This window comes from Monodon monoceros, unplaced genomic scaffold (assembly GCF_005190385.1).
Source record: "Monodon monoceros isolate NGI ecotype Baffin Bay Population unplaced genomic scaffold, NGI_Narwhal_1 Super_Scaffold_11, whole genome shotgun sequence".
Classification (NCBI taxonomy): domain Eukaryota; kingdom Metazoa; phylum Chordata; class Mammalia; order Artiodactyla; family Monodontidae; genus Monodon; species Monodon monoceros.
Genome location: NW_021703767.1, coordinates 12498150 through 12517830, shown reverse-complemented (window position 1 = coordinate 12517830; position 19681 = coordinate 12498150). Strand labels below are relative to the sequence as shown.

Sequence of the window (19681 nt, the reverse complement as noted above, 5' to 3'; positions counted from 1 at the left end):
CAAAAACAACAGAGTTTTTAATAAATAAAATAGGGAATATAAAACATAAAATAATAAAAGAGAATCTAAAACATGAAGAAAGAATGAAAGGCTATCAGGAAAGATCAGGCGTATTTTTTTAACAAATCAAATGTATGTACTAACATGAAAAATATATTCATTGATGTTCAAAGCTTGATGGGTAAGTTAGATGCAGCTGAAGAGAGAAATAGTGAACTGGAAAATAAAGCTGGGAAAATTATCCAGAATGCCGCAAAAGAGATAAAGACACGGAAAAAAGTTTATAAGACATGGACAATGGAATGAAGGTTCAACATACAGCTGATCAGTATTCCAGAAAGGGAGAATAGGGAAAATGAGGGAGAGGCAACACTCAAAGTGATAATACCTTAGAGTCAATTTTCAAGAGTTGATGAATGATTCAGATTCAAGCATCTCAAGCAAGATAAATAAAAATAAATTTATGCTTATCATATTAAAACTACAAAATGCTAAAACAAAGTGACAGTTTTAAAATGATCATAGAGAAAAAAATTTTCATCTATAAAGGCTTGCCCATAACAGTGAGAGCCAGAAGCCAGTCAAATATTTTCCAGGTTCTGGGGGAAAAAAAACTGTCAGTGCAGAGCTATATACCCAGCTAAACTATCTTCAAGAGTGAGTGTGAAATAAGGGCACGTTTACCACTAATAAATCCTTACTGAAAGAACTACTAAAGAATATACTTCCTGAAGAAGGACACTGAGTCTAGAAGGAAGGCTTGAGATATAAAGAAAAGAAATGATGAGCAAAGAAATGGTATAACTTCTAATGCACTTTACCTATATTTTTTGCTGTCTGCCTGCTTAGAGAGTGTCATTTCCTTGCCTTGATAGAGATGTTCTCTAAGATATCTTGTCTTTTTGGCAGCTAAAATCAAGAGATAGCTTTTTGACCCAGTTGAACTCTTCCACTGACTTATGACTTTCATCCTGAGGGTACCCAGTACTCCTTACCAGGTGGGCATCAGTTCCCTTGTGAGTACACAGTGGAAGGTCTGTATGAAAGAACAAGAAATGTTCTCAGGTCTTTCAGGTATCAGATGCTGTGCTAGGTATCATATAGGCCTACTCTAAAGAGTCAGTTCTGTCCTGAGAAAGCTTCTTTCTCAGTGGTTTCATAGTCACACAGATAACCAGCAGTTTGAGGGATGAAGAATAGATTTGGCAGGTCACATTCTCAAAATGGTATCCAAAGCACAGAGCTTGGAATTGAGGGTTTAGTAGTGTATCCATAGACCTACCAGATGACACTGCCCATGTATAGGTTTTACATTTTCACACCTGCACTTCAGGACACCTGTATCACTTGCTCACTCAGGCTCCTGGAGATGAATTTCTCCTGCATTAACAAATTAGGGAATGAAGTGATGCTTGGGGTTAGTTTCGACCTGAGAGTCAAGTTTTCTATACACAGAGAAGCAGGCAACATTAAAATTCAAAACTCAGGCCACTGACTCTGAAATGTATGTTTGCAAACTGTCTGATTTCATGTCTGCCTCAGATGTCCCATGAATACAAATCACCTCATTTGGGGTTGGAGGAGCAGGGAGGAAGAAACCTAAGAATGATCTCCAAGACAAATCTTTAATTCGGATGAAGATAATAGAATGTAATCCCATTTCAAGTCTGTCAGCATTCCTTTGATGATTACAAATGAGTCCCTTTTCCCCTGCAATGTGGGGGAATAATCTGGATAAAATAACCCTTTTTGTCTGTGAGGGCCTGAGCGATGCATACTCATGACAGCTTTCAGAGTAGTGTTTCAGAGTCTGAGAGGGGCGCTCTGCTACCAAGTCCTTCCCTTTCTACTCTTGACTTAGAAGATTTTTCCCTCTTTTCATGTTTGGCGGCTTCCGAAGGTCTCAGGCTTAGCACTCATAAATCAATCATAGTACTGTACTCTGGAACGAGAGAGACCTGGGTCACGGAGCCCTTTCTCTTCTCTGTTTGTTCAGCGGGAGACAGGTGGAGATGAGAACGCACGATCTTATCTAGAAGGCCAATTTGTACAGCTTTTGAGGGATACACTTCAAGGAGTGCGTGCAATTATAGTCTCCTTTCTATTAAAAAAATGTACACTGACTCACGTTCAGGCTCACACACCTCTTTTCTGTCCATTTGATGGTGAAATTAAGGGACAGTCGTTTTTAAACACCTTCTTCTATTTTGTGAGGCCTAAACACACCTTCCAAAGCTAACAATGCCAAATGCTTTGTGGACAAGTCAGACCGGATATAAAGACTCAGGTACCATCTGCAGCCCCAGCATGAAAAGGGGCCTCAAGGCCCCGGTGCTGCAGGACCTGCTGTGTGGAGTCTGTCCTTCAGGCTGTGGAGAATTCTGCAGAACAGAGCCTGTGGTCTTCTCTGTTTTGCCTCTTTAAACCTCAGTTTAAGTGTGAAGGTCCCTTTCTTCTGATTTCCTTTTTTTTTTTTTTTTTTTAAGCAAAGGGCTCCAAGACTTTTGTCCCCAGGATTATGTGTAAATAGTGTTATGGATCCCTAAAACCATAAACCAGTGCTTTGAGGAAAAAGGTCTCCTCTTGTCTCAGACTTCTGCGTTTCTTTCTGGCTCTTCAAGGCAGGTTATTTGGGTTGTCAGTCTTCACCAAAAATGCCATGTGGTCCCTTATAGTAGATGGCTGTCTTCACTCAAGGAAAATTTAGCTTGTCCTAATGTTTAATCTAAACCAGTGATTCTCAATGCTTAGTGAAATAAGACAGAGAAAGACAAATGCTGTATGATATTTACTTATACATGGAATCTAAAAAATAATACAAATGAACGTATATACAGAACAGAAACAGACTCACAGACTTAGAAAACAAACTAATGGTTACCAAAGAGCAGAGGGAAACGGGGGAGGGATAAGTTAGGGGCATGGGATTAATAGATGCAAACTACTATACATAAAATAGATAAGCAACAGTTACTGTACAGCACTGGGAATTATACCCATTATCTTGTAATGAGTTGTAACGGATTCTAGTCGGCAAAAATACTGAAGCATCGTGTGCTGCACACCTGAAGCTAACACAATACCGTACATCAGCTATATCTCAGTAAAAACAGAAAGAAAGAAGCCAATGATTCTCAACCCAGGGAGACTTTGTCCCCCCAGGAATATTTGGCAATGTCTGGAGGCAGTTTGATTCTTCACAACTAGGGGTGCTATTGGCATCTAGTGAGTAGAAGCCAGAGATGCTGCGAAACATCCTACAAGGCACAGGACAGCCACTACAGCAGGGAATGATCAGGTCCTCAGTCCTCATGCTGAGGTTGAGGAATGCTGGGCCAGACAAGACAACACGCCATGGCTTTATGTTCTACAAGTGTGGAAGCTCAAAAAAGTGGGAACGTTTTTTAAAAACCAAGGTTGAGTCTGGAAAACCTAGAGGTGGCTCCACGATGCTCTTTTCAAGGCCAGCTTGCCTTCTGCAGCCACCCAAAAGGGTTCAGTTCCTCAAAGCCAAGGACGTGGCAATCCAGGCACTGCTCTCATCCAGATTTTTCTTCAGGCTCCCCTCAGCCCCAGCTTCCTCTCTGGAACTTGCCTATGTCTTTGGCCCTTTTGTCCTCCTCCTTTCAAGCTCAAATACTAGCCATCGTTAATGTCAATCTAAGATAGCCCTCTGGACGCAGAGGTGTTTAGACTTGAAGTCGCTTGCTCGCTCGCAGTGCGAGGATGTGTTTGCAACACCTCTCAATTATTTCACAACTTCACTGAAACAGTCCTAGGCGCGGGGCAGGATGGGGGGGCAATTTGATTTGAATTTTTAAAAGGAAGAGAGCAAGTCTTGAAAACCATGCTCAGATCTGCTTTTCCCTGGCTCCTCTCACTGCCTCCCCCTACTTTCCTCCTCCTCTGTTCCTGCTTCCCTTCGTCCTGCACCCTGTCTAACCGCCCCCCACCGTTGCATCCACAGACTGACAGCACATATACCCGCTGACATTTCTGTGCAACATTGTGTCCCCATCTGTGCCGCCTGTTATATACTCTGTAAAGAGACCTGTTCAGAGATGGTTCTAAGAGTGTTAATTGCATGGATGAATCATCTATTACTATTTCAGTGCAACCGTGCCCACCCCTCTGTGCTGAATGTTATCACCTTATCAGGCCACATTTGAAGCTTCTGTGGCCATGGGACCGGGCATCATTGTAGGGCCCACACTGAGTAGAAGGAGAATCAAACAGATTCCTCTGAAATGATAGCTACAACCCCTGCCCAGAGGCCACCAGACCGGCGGACAGCCAACCACTGTCAGAGCTTGCCTTTCTCTGTCACCCTTCTTTCAAACAGGTTGCAACACTAATTAAAATATTTCTTTCTTTCTGCCAAACATAGAGAAAATATAGTATTGTTTCCAAAAGAGCAGGCAGGGGCACCAGCAGGAATGGGTGTGCAATATTTGTAAAGTTTCGTGACTCAGTAACTCTGAATCTCCAAGCATTTTAAGAGCTTTGTCCAAAAAAAGGTCTATTGTGTGGCTCTTGGCACTGAAGAAAATAGCAGGCCTGTCAGAACTCTGTTTCAGATTTAATTTTAAAGTGGGTGATGTAAGAATGCCGTCCAATGGGAGGGCTTTGCTGCTGCTTCTCATTTCCGCCCATTCTGGTGTGACAGAACTTGAGTGTTCAGAATCCATTTATATTAAGAAATTGAAGCATCTTCCCTTGACACCATGTTAATAAAAAGGTACCACATTCCTAAGCAAAGTACAGTATGTCTTTAAAATGAATATGACTTCCTGCAATAAAAGTAAAAACATATTTGACTGTATATGTATATTTGATTATTTGACTGTCTCTCTGTGTGTGTATATATATTTATGCACATATACAGAGCATCTTCTTGCCAGATCTTCTCTTTTTCTCAATACACTTTTTAAAAATTATAACTTTTTTCTTTTTTAATTGAAGTATAGTTGATTTACACTGTTTCAGGTGTACAGCAAAATGATTCAGTTACGTATATATATGTATATATGTGTGTGTATATATATATATTCTTTCTCAGATTCTTTTCCATTATAGGTTATTACAAGATATTGAATACAGTTCCCTGTGCTATATAGTAGGTCCTTGTTGTTTATCTATTTTATATATAGTAGTGTGTATCTGTTCATCCCAAATTCCCAATTTATCCCTCCCCTTCCCTTTCCCCTTTGGTAACCATAAGTTTGTTTTCTGTGTCTGTGAGTCTCTGTTTTAACAATACACTTTTGAAAATGTAGGCCTAGAGACATTATTGATTTTCCCAAATGCTCCAAGCATTTGTTATTTACTTCCGGATACAGATGTTATAAAAATAAGCAGAAAAAAACATTTTATGAAGATGCTCTTTCCTAGTTGTTTTCTTCCCAGGATATTAAACAGTGAACAGTGATTTTTTTCATCATATAGACATGTTAATGTAGAGTACACATTTATCCTCTATGTCTCTGTGTTAATAAAGATTATATACTGTGTTTTTAAACAAAGAACCAAGGGATTCTATTCAACCATTGGATTCAGCTGAACCAGGTTGTAAGCTTCTAGGCTGGGAAAATTTCTCACAGTGTTACCAAGCATCAGTCCATGTTATGGGAGTGACTTTCCCTGCTTCCAACGCCACTGGTCCTCAGCAAAACAGACTCTATTTCCTTCTTCCTGGTTTCTAGAAAACTCCCTTAAAGACCTGGACAGTCACTGAATTTAAGGTGGTTTCTTTTTTTTTTTTTTATAATGGGAAATTTAACGTGTAGACCCCATACGCAACATGGATCTCCCCAGGCTGGGTCCAAAATAAAATCAGACCATGTCCTGGGAAACTGAACACAGATAAACCCACCATGACTCTCCACAGCCCCAGGTTGTTACTGTGAGAAAGGTCTGGCCAAAGGGAATGTCTTAGTTATTTGCTCCTGTGTGTGTAGCTAAACGCGTGTGTGCGTGTGCGCGCACACACACACACACACACACACAAGTGAGGGGCCTTTCATCCTCAGAATGCAGTCAGACAGTGACATGTGAACCAAACTCAAACTACAGTCTTCCATGGAACCTTCTGGAACCTTCTGGAATGTGACTTGCTACTGCCTCAGGGTCTTTCATGAGAGTCTGCACCATTCATCTTCATTACCCACTTATGTATTCTCTTTCTTTGGCAAGGTAAATTATTAGGTGGAGTATACGCAGTCTGATATACTGAGGGTCTTACGTTAAGAATGTCAAATGTTTGTGATTCAGTCTCACAGATTGGGTTAAAATTGCAGGGCTAAGTACTAGTTTTAAATTACATCATCATCATCATTATTATTCGAGCAAGCTGTGAGGTATGGACTTTACCTGACCATATCTGCACTTCCGCTGGCTTTGGGGAAGAGTGAATTTGCTGGAATCACCGAAGCCTGAGAACCAGGGGAAAGGGTTAAGCATTTCTCACTGCAGGGCATCCGGGGCCCAGGGCTGATGCCATTGCATACTAAATCCTTCCTTGATTGGATTTTAATACAATTATCACCAAGGAATTAAGTCACGAAAGGATAATATGCAGACTTCAGAAACAGAGCTGTCCAATAGAAATATGACGTAATCCATGTAGGTAATATTAAATATCCCAGTAGCCACATTAGAAGAAGTTAAAGAGGTGAAATGAATTTCCATAGGAAATTTTATTTAACCCAATGTACCCAAAGTATCATTTCCACCCTAATAAGTATTTTTAAAATTATTAATGAGATAGTTTATGTTCTTTTTTGCTTATGAAGACTTGGAAATGCTGTATGTATTTTACACTTGCAGCACACCTCAATTCAGGCTGGCTGCATCTCAAGTCCCCAGTAGCCACGTGTGGCCCGGGGCCGCCGTACTGAGCGCGGCAGTGGTAGAAGGTTGAGCAGGGCACGAAAGTCTATAGGTGTCTAGAGCTGGGCAGAGTTGAGGTAGGGGATCAGCGCGGAGCCTCAGGCCTCAGCTCTTGGTGAGGGCATCTTCTTCTCTCAGAGCCCCCGTCAGGCCGCCTCATGAAGGGGCCAGTGCCAGCTGCCCCAGTTCCTCCCTGGGAGCTTGGCCTCCCCAGCTTGCCTCCTTGCCACGTGTAGGAGGATTGGTGTCCTCATGCTTCCTCCAAGCCCTTTGCCGAGAACCCTCCTAGATTTCTGTCCTTGGACAGGGAGAGGGCTGCCGGGAGTCACCAAACTCTAACAGAACCTTCCAGCAATACCAGAAATTGATCAGCCCTACTCGCCTTAATCCCTTTCTGCCACGTGGACATCACAAGGATTTCAGGCTGTCGTCCTGTGCAAACCCACCACGGGGCATCGGGGCTCAGGGGTGCAAGAGTTTTTGAACTTTGCATCCTCCTACTGGAAAGCTTATTTCCCCCAGAGGCTGCTCTTGGTTAACCTTAGCCCACAGCGGAGAGAACACAGGCTGGGTACCAGTAAGGGATCTGCCAGGATGTCTCCCAGCTTATTAGAGGCAGGACCAAGATTGGACTCAGGACTCTGCTCCTGTTCGGAGTCACTGTGCTGCCTGCAGGATCAGCTCTCAGAAGGAACAGATGAGGGCTTCCCTGGTGGCGCAGTGGTTAAGGGTCCGCCTGCCGATGCAGGGGACACGGGTTTGTGCCCCGGTCCGGGAAGATCCCACATGCCACGGAGCGGCTGGGCCCGTGAGCCATGGCCACTGAGCCTGCGCATCCGGAGCCTGTGCTCCGCAACGGGAGAGGCCACAGCGGTGAGAGGCCCGCGTACTGCAAAAAAAAAAAAAAAAAAAAGGAGCAGATGTGAGGGGTTCAGAAAGACCCCAATCCAGAACTCTCCCCTTTCCTGATAATACCACAGGCTGACCTGGCTGTTTATTATTCCTCTGGGCTCACGCTAGAATCACTTTGGGGGTGCGTTCAAATATACTGATGTCTGGAGCTCCTCCCCAGGCTAATTGAATTGGAATCTCTGGGCTGGGGCCTGGACATTGATATTTTTAAATCTCCCGAGGTGGTTCTGACATTCAGTCAAGGTTGGCATTTGCTGGAAAGCATTGCACGCTTTTAAATCTGTCCATATATTTATTCAATATTAAATATTTATTATTATTTTTCCAGACACAGAAAATTTGTAATACTAGTCCAAAGGCTTCCTTTATACTCTTCACCCAGATTCCTTAAATGTTTCCATTTTATCACATTCGCCTTATTCCTTTTTTTTTTTTTTTTTTTTTGCGCTACGCGGGCCTCTCACTGCTGTGGCCTCTCCCGTTGCAGAGCACAGGCTCCGGATGCACAGGCTCAGCGGCCATGGCTCACGGGCCCAGCCGCTCCATGGCATGTGGGATCTTCCCGGACCGGGGCACGAACCCGTGTCCCCTGCATCGGCAGGCAGACTCTCAACCACTGTGCCACCAGGGAAGCCTCGCCTTATTCTTTTCTAAGTTGCAGGTAAGACGTCCTTTACTCCCAAGTACTCCCATGTGTTCCTTAAGAACAAGGAAGGACAGTCTCTTACATAACCAAGAACAATGATCAAAATCAGGAAATGAACCTGCCACAATACTGTTTTCTAATCTACAGACCTCATTCAGATTTCACCAGTTGTCCCAATAATGTGCTTTAGAGCGAAAGAAAACCTCAGCTCATGCAGTATTTTCAGTTGTCATGTCTCTTTAGTCTCCTTGCAAACTAGAATGGCTCCCAGTCTGTATCTTTCATGACGGTGACATTTTTGAAGATTATGAGGTGGTCATTTTATAGCCTGTCCCTTAGTTTGCATTTGTCTGATGTTTTATTCTTATGCATTTGGGCAGGACGTTACAGCAATGAAGCTGTGTTCTTTTCTGTGCATTGCATGGGGAGGAATGGGATGTCGGTCACCCCGTTACTCTGAAGTGACTTTGATGTTTGGTGAAGGTGTCTTTTGGATGACAGATGCCATCATCAGCCATCCTCACACAAATTGAGTCACTGTAGGTAGCAATCTATGTAGCAAAGCTGTTAGGGTCTTGAACTCAGGAGAAGCAAGTCTTAAAGCAGAAGAGGGGAAAGAATAAAAAGGTTCTGGAACCTGGAGCTTTGGCAAAGGGAACTGGTCCAGGAAAGGCACTGCCAATGTTGCTCCTGGCGTTGGGATGAAGTGACAGGACAGCATTTGTCCTGGAAGGGGCTTCGGATTAGGGAGAGGGGCAAGAAGAGAGACTGCTTACGTGTGGCTTTGGTGAGGACTGAAATGTTCCTTTTTAATCCTCCATCTAAATCAGAGCAACTCAGTCTTTCTAAGCTTTGGTGCACCTCGCAGCTCCATCTGTCTTTTCCTTTGGGATCGATAGCTTCCAGTTTAGCCCCAGATATAATTCCTGTTAAGATCATGACCAGCTTGACACTTCCGGTAACTCAACCTGTTTATTATCTGTTGCACATCTTCAGATCAGATGTGGTTTTTACCACTTCAAAGAGCGCTAGAACTTCAACTGATGGAATGCATCCGTTTTGCTTCTGGCTCAGAAGACTTTCTTATTCCACAGACGAAGCCTATTACTTGTTTTAATAAATTATCAAAGCTTGGTTTGCCTTGTGTGTGCCTGTAGGGGACAGTGTATTGACTGAGGTGGAGTCGGAGATGGTGTTTATTTCTGTCCATCTGGTATACCAGGCCTCCCGAGGGCCCCTGAGTAGCAAGCAGTTTCCCTCCTGCACTGCTGTCGGTATTTCTGCTCATGGCTGTCTTTGGCTCATTATAAGAACGTGTCATTCCCTCTTCTTTGTTCCTTCTCCTTACTTCATGTATTTACCTTCACCTGGGCTGTTGGAGAAACATCGCATTGTCATGGAGATAGTGGCCACAACAAATTTAAGTTCCCCAAACTCACGCTGTCCCTCGGTCACTTCCTCATACCGCGGAGCCAAACAACAACTAATGGAGATAATAATGATAAAGATGAATGTTTATGCACAGCTGACTCTGGATGTCCCCCCCACGCACAAAAGATATTGGAGTCTTAACCTGGTACCTGTGACGTTATTTGGAGATAGAGTCTATATAGAAGTAATCAAGTTAAGATGAGGTCATTACAGTGGCCCCTAATCCAATATGACTGCTGTCCTTCAAAAAAGGGGAAATTTGGACACAGAGAGACCCACAGGGAGAAGGCCATGTGAAGAGTAAAGTTATGCTGCCACAAGTCAAGGAACTGCCGTAGCGAGGGGAGAGGCCTGGAACACAGCCTTCCCCAGAGCCTTCGGAGGGAGCGTGGCCCTGTCGACACCTTGATTTTGGATCTCTGGCCTCTAGAACTGTGAGGCAATACATTTCTGTTCTTCTAAGGCACCGAATTTGTGGTACCTTGTTACAGAAGCCACAGGAAATTAATACAGCAGAGTTCTGAGCACCGTGCATATAATAACTCAGTTAATCTTGACAACGGTCCCCTGAGATAAGAGTTATTATCGTTACCTTCAGTTTATAGATGCCTGTCTGAGGCTCAGAGAGGTGGGGCAGTTTGCTCAAGGTCCCTTGAGCTGATAAAACCCCGCTTTACTCAACCCTATAATATCCACCTCTGGCCGTCATCTTACGTCTCACCTCTCCTTCACAGCCGCCCTGTGCCTCTTCCTCCCTCCCGTCCTCCTTCCCTCTCGGTCTCCTCTAAGGGGCCTTCTCTGTTGTTCTACCTCTTGAAGGTCTGCATTCCCCGGTGTCCCTGCCCTCGGCTCTTCCCACACTAGCCGTTCCCTCAAGTTTCACTTGTGTGCCGATCACTTCCTGGTTTCCCTCCTCCCAGGTCCCTCTCTGGAGCTTCTGACTCCGGACCCTCCGCTGGGATGCCCCACGGGCGCTCAGAACAGGGTCACAAACCCTGCTTTTGATGCTAGATTTCCCAAGAGGACAGCATCACCGGTTCAAAACCTGGGAGGCATCCCTAAGTCTCCCTTGTCCCTGTGCCCCTCATCCCCATCCCCCGTTCCCACCGATCCTAGGGCTAAATCGCTGTCATTTCAGTCTGGACCCAGCTGCATAATCAGGACCCAAATGCCAAATGAAAATAGGGACCCCCTTGTTCAAAAATCAGGGGGAAAGAGCTGTTTAAGGCACTAAAATATGAAGTTTTCTTGTCACGCTGGTTTTTATTTGCTCTTCGGTGTTGTTCTAAGAGAAAAAAAATGGACACTTTAAATTATTAGCACGGATTTTATTGATCATCTTCGTATTAGGCTGTGCTAGTTTTAAATACAAATACAAGAGCGTTGAGCGGGTACATGGAATTACAGAAGTGACACATTCTTATTTTGTGCATATACTGCCCGTTCTGCTGCTGCTCTCTACCTTGTCTCTTACTGAGGTGTAAGGAATGATGGAAAGGAAAAGAAGCCGTGGGTTCCTCTGTCTTTCCCTTTCCTTCTGTGTCATCATGTTCAACATAAGTATCTGGCTAATGTAAACACAAGTAAAAAAAGATAACGGTGGGTTTCTTGGTTGTCCTTATTTCTTACAATGCCCTTGCCATCCTTCCTCATTCAAAGCAGATTCCTATTCTAACAGAGACTGTGGCCTCTCAGTGCTGTCAGCATCTCTGCTTACCCAGTTGGAGATGTAACACGCTTTCCTGATGCTCACTTTGAGTTTTGCTGGTCAGATCGCACTTCTGCCGGAATTCGATGCTCGGGGCATGTCAAACAGTTCATGGCAACGCGGTAGGAAACAACAGTGGAAACCTAGGTTATGGGGGTCTCCTCTGCTCGAGCACATGCCCCGTTGGCCTATGGGGCTTCGTTTACAAAACATAAGTTCAAAGATGAAATTATTGAAGAGTTTCAAGGTGGTCACAGCAGAGCATTAAACCAAGAGCTGGGCTCTTCTGAGCGTGGGGCTGGCTCTGTGCACCAGCGCGGGGCGTAGACCCACGAGGTCGACTCTTGATCTCCAGCCCTCCCTCCCCGTCCCTCTGCCCCTGTCTTAGCTCAAGCCTTCATCCTTGCCCCCCAGAGGACTGCAGCCACCCTAATTTCTTCATAGGTCTCTGCAGTCCATCTAACACAGGCCACTGGATTCAGAATTTCTCGGAATTGCCAATCTGACCAGCATCACTTGCCTGCCTTCGAGCCTGCAGTGGCTCCCATCTGACTTCAGGTTAAATGCAAACTCTGTAGGAAGACCTCGCTAACTTCGTCAGCCTTCCCTCCTGACTTCATACCCGGTGCACTGGCCACGCCGAACGTCTAGCTAGCTCCCTTTGAGCCTTTGCACATCTGCCCCTGCTGCCTGAGGCTCATTTTCACCTGGTTACCTCCTGCTCTTTCTTCAGGCATCACCTCCCACCTGGAAGCGCTCCTCGCCGCCTCCTCGGGTGGGTCAGATGTCTCTTGTTATTGCACCCTGCCCACCAGACACCCATTGTGCTCCTCTACCACAGCATTTAAAATCACTCAGCACAATACAATGACAAGGTGTGGAGAGAGAAGTGGTGAGCAGTTCCTCCTTTATTCGGCATCCTGGACTCAGGCAGGGGTAATGAGGGGCCCTTGAACCTGGAGTAGAGACCCAGGCCCAGAGTCGGAGCAGGGACTCACCCTGGTCCCCATCACCAGTGGGGCGTGAGATCTTTTGTGCCGCCGAAAGTGGAATACTTCCCTGACATCACAGCGGGCTGTCGTGGGTATCATCGTGAGCTAGGAGATGACAAGGCTTTTGTTAAAGGTTGAACATTTTATAAAAAGGAAGAATGAATACTTATATATATTTTTTGAAGCAAAGATCGAGTTCTGCCACATGGAGACTTGTTCTGAAGGTAGTCCCAGTTCTGCATGTTTGAATTACCTACAAAGGCTAGCGCTTTTGTGGCTGTGTAAATCCCACTCTATCCTTAATATAGAAATACACTGGGTTCTCATTAGTTGAGGTGGTATGTTCTGTAGAGTCCTGCTGTATAGCACTGAATTAGCAAATATTGAGACCTTGTTCCTATGAGAATGCACAGCCTAATTTTATACATGTTTCTGCTTAATGACACCTTATTTTATAAAAATTTTTATTGGAGTATAGTTGACTTACAATGTTGCATTAGTTTCAGGTGTACAGCAAAGTGAATCAGTTATACATATACATATATCCACTCTTTTTAGCTTCTTTTCCCATGTAGGCCATTACAGAGTATTGAGAAGAGTTCCCTGTGCTATACAGTAGGTCCTTATTAGTTATCTATTTTATATATATTAGTGTGTATATGTCGATCCCAATCTCCCGATTTATCCCTCCCCTCCCTTTTCTACATCTGTGGCTCTGTTTTGTAGATAAGTTCATTTGTACCCTTTTTTTAGATTCCACATATAAGCGATACCATATGATATTTGTCTTTCTCTGACTTCATTCTGTATGACAATTTCTAGGTCCATCCATGTTACTGCAAATGGCATTATTTTGTTCTTTTTCATGGCTGAGTAATATTCCATTGAATGCGTGTACCACATCTTCTTTATCCATTCCTCTATTGATGGGCATTCAGGTTGCTTCCATGAAAGACACCTTATTTAATAATACCCATTGTTGATTCATTAATGTTGAACTCACGGCCAACAGCACTGTGATTCGTGCCTGGACACAGCCCCTCTAACACGTATATTTTCTCCGTAAGGCCCATCCCAGCTTCTTGCGCTTGAGAACGTGAGACAGTGGTGCACCACCGTGCTTGGGGCTGTTCGACACAGCAGAATCACCAGCACGAAGCACAAAAATGTGACAAGCCTGGCACTAGGTAGACTATGAAAAGGACCCACGTTTATCATATGGGAGCTGAAACCGGAAGGCAGAGCGTCACCTGGTTCCACTACGGCTGGGACCACACACACTGGCTGACTCAAATTTTCCCAAGAATGGCTAGGAAAGCCCTGGGAGGATTGATTTTGGGGGTCTCAAATAAATATTAGTAGGCGAGTTTGCAAGAAACATTGCAAATTATCATGAGGGTCAGCTGTATATACCAATGAACCAGGGTTGGATTTTCCTCTACTTAGCCATCCAGAAGATGGCCAGAAGCCAGTCGGTAGAATAAGACTCCAGCACGGTGGTGAATAAAGTAGACATAACGGGATGTAATCGCTCAACTGTCACCCAAACAGTTGTGTATAAAAGAAGGCAACAGACCCAGAATAGCCAGTGTAAGCTGAGGGCCGTCAGAAGTAACAGGTGTCAGCCGGGGAAGGATACAGAAAAGTAAATAAAGAGCTCATAGGAGAATGAAGAAAGCGTGGGTCCCTGGGGCCATTGAGTGAAGCTGAGTTCACTGGAGAAGGTTTACACCAGGGGCCAGCATGCCAGGGACTCAATTAAGGATGAATATAATGATTAAGGCCAGGCCGGCCTGATTACCGTGCGGGCGCCCGTATTTCTTTACATTTGCCAGCCTCCCCTGTTTCTGCAAAATACAAAAGAAGAAATGCTGCTACTTCCCCTAATTCTAAGGTGAAACCAAAGAAGGGGGCAGCGAAATGACCTGCCCAAAATCCTGTTAAACCCAGGAGGAGGCTGTAACAGATACAGTAGGTCACCTGGCCTGTTCAGCACAGCCTCTTGGATACGAAGTTTACACCTGTCGCAAGTTTTAGAAACTTCCCTGCTCTGGTTTTGTTTAACTGCCTAGGGAACAAAGCGTGTTTAGTCAGAAGTACAGCAAATCTGTCCTGCCCCTAAATCCAATCATTTTAACCTTCCAAATAGCTTTCTGAGGTTTACAGCGCTGCTCACCAGTCATCATCTTCGAGGAAAAAGTTTTATTATTATGAGTAGTGAAATCACTATATAATTTTCCAGTTAACTGAATAAAGCTCGAAATGCATGCCCTGAAGTCTTTCTACCTTGAGCGCATCAAGCCACCTTGATCATCGTACACATCCTGAGAGTGGGCTGTCGGGGAAATTAACAGTCTGGAGTTGAAAGGCTGTTTCAGGGGCTCCTTGGAGAGGCAGCACCTCTCTGCCCCCGCATCCATGTGTTGGGCCCTCTGGTTGGTCGGCTTCCCTGAGTGTTTCTGAGAGCCTTTTGTTGTACGTGGGGATAGAGCCACTAATTTGGCCAATTCCAAGGCAGGAAAGATCAAGTGTAGATTTCACATCTGAGTTTTAAGTGCGGATTAAAAGTTGCATTAAGTTATCAAATGCACCTCCATCCTGCCTTAATCGCCAAGTGGCTCTGTAGTTTGGGGGTGACTCTGCATCCCAAAGAAAAGAAGAAGTATTCCGTGTAAAGGCTTCGGGCAAATGGGGATTGATCCAGTTACTTTTAAACAGCTCTAATCCAGATGGTGTTGGCTGAATAACTTTCTAGGGTGGGTACCTGATTACCGAATAAGGTGTTCATTCTTATAGGATGTGAAATCTTTGGTTGAAAAGGCACAAAGGAGCTCCTACCAGACTGTTCAAACATAAAATAGTGAGTGTAATCATACAGTTGTAATTCCAGTCCAACACAGCTCATTTAGAATAATTTGTGATCAATTGATTCCTATCTTTCTCTCTCTCTTTCTCTCTGTATATGTTTATATACATATGCTCATATATATAACGTATGTATGTACATATATATACATTATATTATTGTGTTGTAAATGGTGGAGAAAGTCCTCCTCTTGGGCTCTTTAAGGATCACACCAACACAGCATGTTGGAAATTACACTCAGAGAGGCATGTGAAATTAAAGGATTGATTATACTCACAGGTCCTATAGGAGGAAGGCGTGGCACACCACGCAGGGTGCCATATGGGAGAAGCACCCAGGGAGCAGCTCAGCCAAGCAGGTAGGGAGCCGAGAAAGAGAGAGGACCCATGGGCAAGTACCTTTACTGGGGGTCAGGGTGGAGTACGTAGCAGAAGTCATGAGGGGTTTTATTGGTGTGTTTGAATGTCACTGGGTCATAGTCAGAGGAGCACGTGGCAGGGACCAGCCTTATCACACCAGTGCAACTGATTGCCTGGGTGGGATGCTCACAGCCTGTTTGTGGGGATGTTGAGGCATTAGGAATATAGGTTTAAAAAACTGACAGTACCGGGGGGCTTCCCTGGTGGCGCAGTGGTTAGGAATCTGCCTGCCAATGTAGGGGACATGGGTTCAAGCCCTGGTCCGGGAAGAACCCACGTGCCACGGAGCAACTAAGCTGGTGTGCCACAACTACTGAGCCTGAGCTCTAGAGCCTGCAAGCCGCAACTACTGAGCCCGTGCGCCACAGATACTGAAGCCCTCACACCTAGAGCCCGTGCTCCGCAACAAGAGAAGCCACTGCAATGAGAAGCCCGCGCACCACAACGAAGAGTAGCCCCCGCTTGCTGCAACTAGAGAAATCCCGCACACAGCAATGAAGACCCAACGCAGCCAAAAATAAAAAATAAACACATAACTTTATAAAAAGAAAAAATTGACAGTACAATTCCCTAGCAAGATCTATAAGTACTAGGTGACGTTGGTGCCATGAGGGTTAATCAGAATCTACTACTCACCCATTCACTTCTGGTCTTCCCTTTCTCTGCCAGTCTTACTCATTTAAAAACTATTCATTGCCTTCCTACTATATGTCAGACTCTTTCTAGGTTCTGGGGATAGAGCAATAAATAAAACAACATCCCTGCTTATATTCAGAAGAGGAGAAACTGACAGTATCTCAGTGTAGTGAAATACAGCAGAATCAGGGGTAGTGGGGCAGGAAGTGCATGTTTTTCAGAGCAGCTAGGGAAAGCCTGTCTGATAAGGTTACATTTGAACAAAGGTCAGGATGAAGGGAGGGAGGGAGAAAGTACACACTCGAAGGAAGAAGCTTTCTGGTGAACAGAACAGCCAAAGCAAAGGTCCTGAGGTGGGAGTATGTGTGTGTGTGTTTTTTTTAATGAATTAATTTATTTTTGGCTGCATTGGGTCTTCATCATTGGGTCTTCGTTGCTGTGCTCGGGCTTTCTCTAGTTGCACGAAGTGGGGGCTACTCTTCGTTGCGGTGCACAGGCTTCTCATTGCGGTGGCTTCTCTTGTTGTGGAGCACGGGCTCTAGGCGCGCGGGCTTCAGTAGTTGTGGCACGCAGGCTCAGTAGTTGTGGCTCGCGGGCTCTAGAGCTCAGGTGCAGTAGTTGTGGCACAGGGGCTTAGTTGCTCCGCGGCATGTGGGATCTTCCCAGACCAGGGCTCGAACCTGTGTCCCCTGCATTGGCAGGCGGATTCTTAACCACTGCGCCACCAGGGCAGTCCCTGTGTGGCATTTTTGAGAAACAAGATCACTATGGCTGGAGCTAAAGAGGAGAGTTATAAGGATGAGGTCAGGTAGGTAGTGGAAGGGGGCTTGATCTCATAAAGACTTCAGATTTTTTTGTTTGAATGAGTCGAAAGCCAAATAATGGATTGACACGTGTAAACAAATGCTTAGACAGGCACAAGGATCTGATCCATACGTATAAATACACACCTGGTCATCCACACAGAAAAATCCGCTTAATATATATGAATATATAGGGGAAAGTATGGGGTTTGGTGAATCAGAGGGTCAGTGTGCAGAAAGGGAGAAGAAGGAGATATTGGGAGAAAAACTAACAAGATAAGAGATCATTGACTAAGTGATTGTCAGGAACCAGAGTTAAATACAAGAATTCAAAGCCCGGGGGAAGTGGAAAAATGGGACCTGGGTGCCATGTGGCACTCAAGAAAGATGAAAAAATGTTCATTCTTTAGGCAGAAAAGTCACAGAGAAGAACCGGGCAGCTGTCACTTTTCTTGTCAAATGTTAGCAGCCAACTTCCAGGGTTATTTTTTCCATTATTGTTGATCAGAAATTTGAAAGTATTTTAATCACATACACTTTGGGGTTCCTTTAAATGCTCTTGAAACAATGGCAGGCATGGAAAGTTTTGCAGGTTTTGTGCCTTTAGCAATAGTATTCTTATTTGGCTTTAAGAAAATCAAGCAGCTTTATTGTCAAAGAGCATAGCTTGAGTTTGTTGAGAAAAAGGGGTCAGAAACTGGATTTTTGGAATTTGTAGGTTCAAAAGTAACGCATCAGAAGCCAGCAGACTTTTCCAAATTTGCACTCAGCTGGTTCTTTTTGGGGAGTGTTGTGCTCATTTCTGTAAAAAAATGCTTCCATGGCACCCTCAAACCTGGGGACAAATGATCAATGGTATAATCCCCATCGTGAATATGAGCCTGTCCTTGGGGCATTTTTATAGACTGTAAAAGCAAATATCATCTACTGTTTTACCAGATGTCTTAATCCTGAATCCAAACCGAGGCTGAGCTAGGAAGCAGTGGATTTGGGGCTGCTTGTCCTTGCTTGTTTGGGGGCTCCCTTTTCCATAGAGCTTGGACTCCCAATCTCTTTTCCTCTTAGCACACTCATGCAGTCCTTAAGGAAGGAAGCTGACATGCCGAGCCACTGAGTAAGCTGCTCTACTTACGCTATCTTACGGCCTGCACAACAGCTCTGTAAAGTAGGTATGTCTTCGATATTACAGATGAGACAACTGAGATCTAAAGGGGTTATATTTAACGTGCCTGAAAAGCATCTGATCTGAGGGGTTTCAAAGCCTGAATTCCCTGCATCATAACCTGTGGGCCCCACATCTGTGCGTTGGCACTTTTTATCCTGGGCCAGCACCTTCTGGGGCACCACACCAGTCTGCCCACAGCCCCAAACCCTTCCCACACTCATCAGGACATGGAAACTTGCCTACCTGTGAGCATTCCATAAAAGCCCACTTAGTCTATGCTTTCCTCTTTTGCTGGTGCAGCTTTTTAAAGTTTTAAAAAGTCAGTGGCATTGTGAAGAGTGGTGACTAGCAGGCTAAGTCATGAGACCTCTAATTCTTTTTATCTCCTTAGTAATTCAATGGCAGCAAGGTCTCAGCTCAAAGAAAGGATTATCCCAATGAGGATTGAAGGTCATGTGAAATGGTGTCAACACCACCATCATAAATCAGTGAGATGTGTTTGGTGAAAGTTTTTGGTACTCCTCGAAGACCTACCAGCTTCCTACTTAACACAAGTACCCGTTGACAGAATGCTGGAGTATTAGTCAGGGTAGGCTATCTGCTGAAACCAACAACTCCCAAATCTTGCTGGGATAACGAGGCTGTGCTCCATGAGGTCACTCAGGGACCCAGGTTCCTTCTGTCTTGTGCCTCCCCCATCTTCTGGGTGCTCAGAATCTGTCCTTGTCCCTTCTCTCTTCCACATGTGACAGCAGATGGGGAGACAGAGGGAGTAGAGAGTCACACTGGGTCTCAAGGGCCAGACCTGCAGGAGGCAAGCATCACTTCTGCCCTTTTTCTATTGGCCAGAACTTTCCACTGGTCCACTATATTGTCAGGAGGCCTGGAAAAACTGCTCCTCCATGGACTGAGGGAGAAATGTATTGTCTCTGCCCCATCTGGACTCTCACTTTACCTCTGTCCTCGGCTGGTTTGTTTTGGGACCAGGATCTGAATTGCATCATTTAAGAGCAGCACAGCTACCTTGGTCATCCCTGTCATTGTGATTCCCCCCACCCACCCCGCAAACATCTAAGAAACAGTCCGATGGCTCTAGTTCTGCTCTTAATTAACCTCCAGAGTCAACGTTTTCATGCCAAACCTGGGACTAGAGAAGAGACTTAAAGTCTAATAGACTTTTTGATCTTAATGCTCTTGGGTGTGTGGTTCCCAGTC

General features: G+C 44.8%; 1 protein-coding gene across 4 annotated transcripts in view; it reads left to right on the top strand.

The window, feature by feature from the left end:
• Positions 1 to 19681, top strand: part of EVA1C (eva-1 homolog C) — an 84469-nt gene that overhangs the window by 8053 nt on the left and 56735 nt on the right. The gene's annotated exons all lie outside the window — the stretch shown is intronic.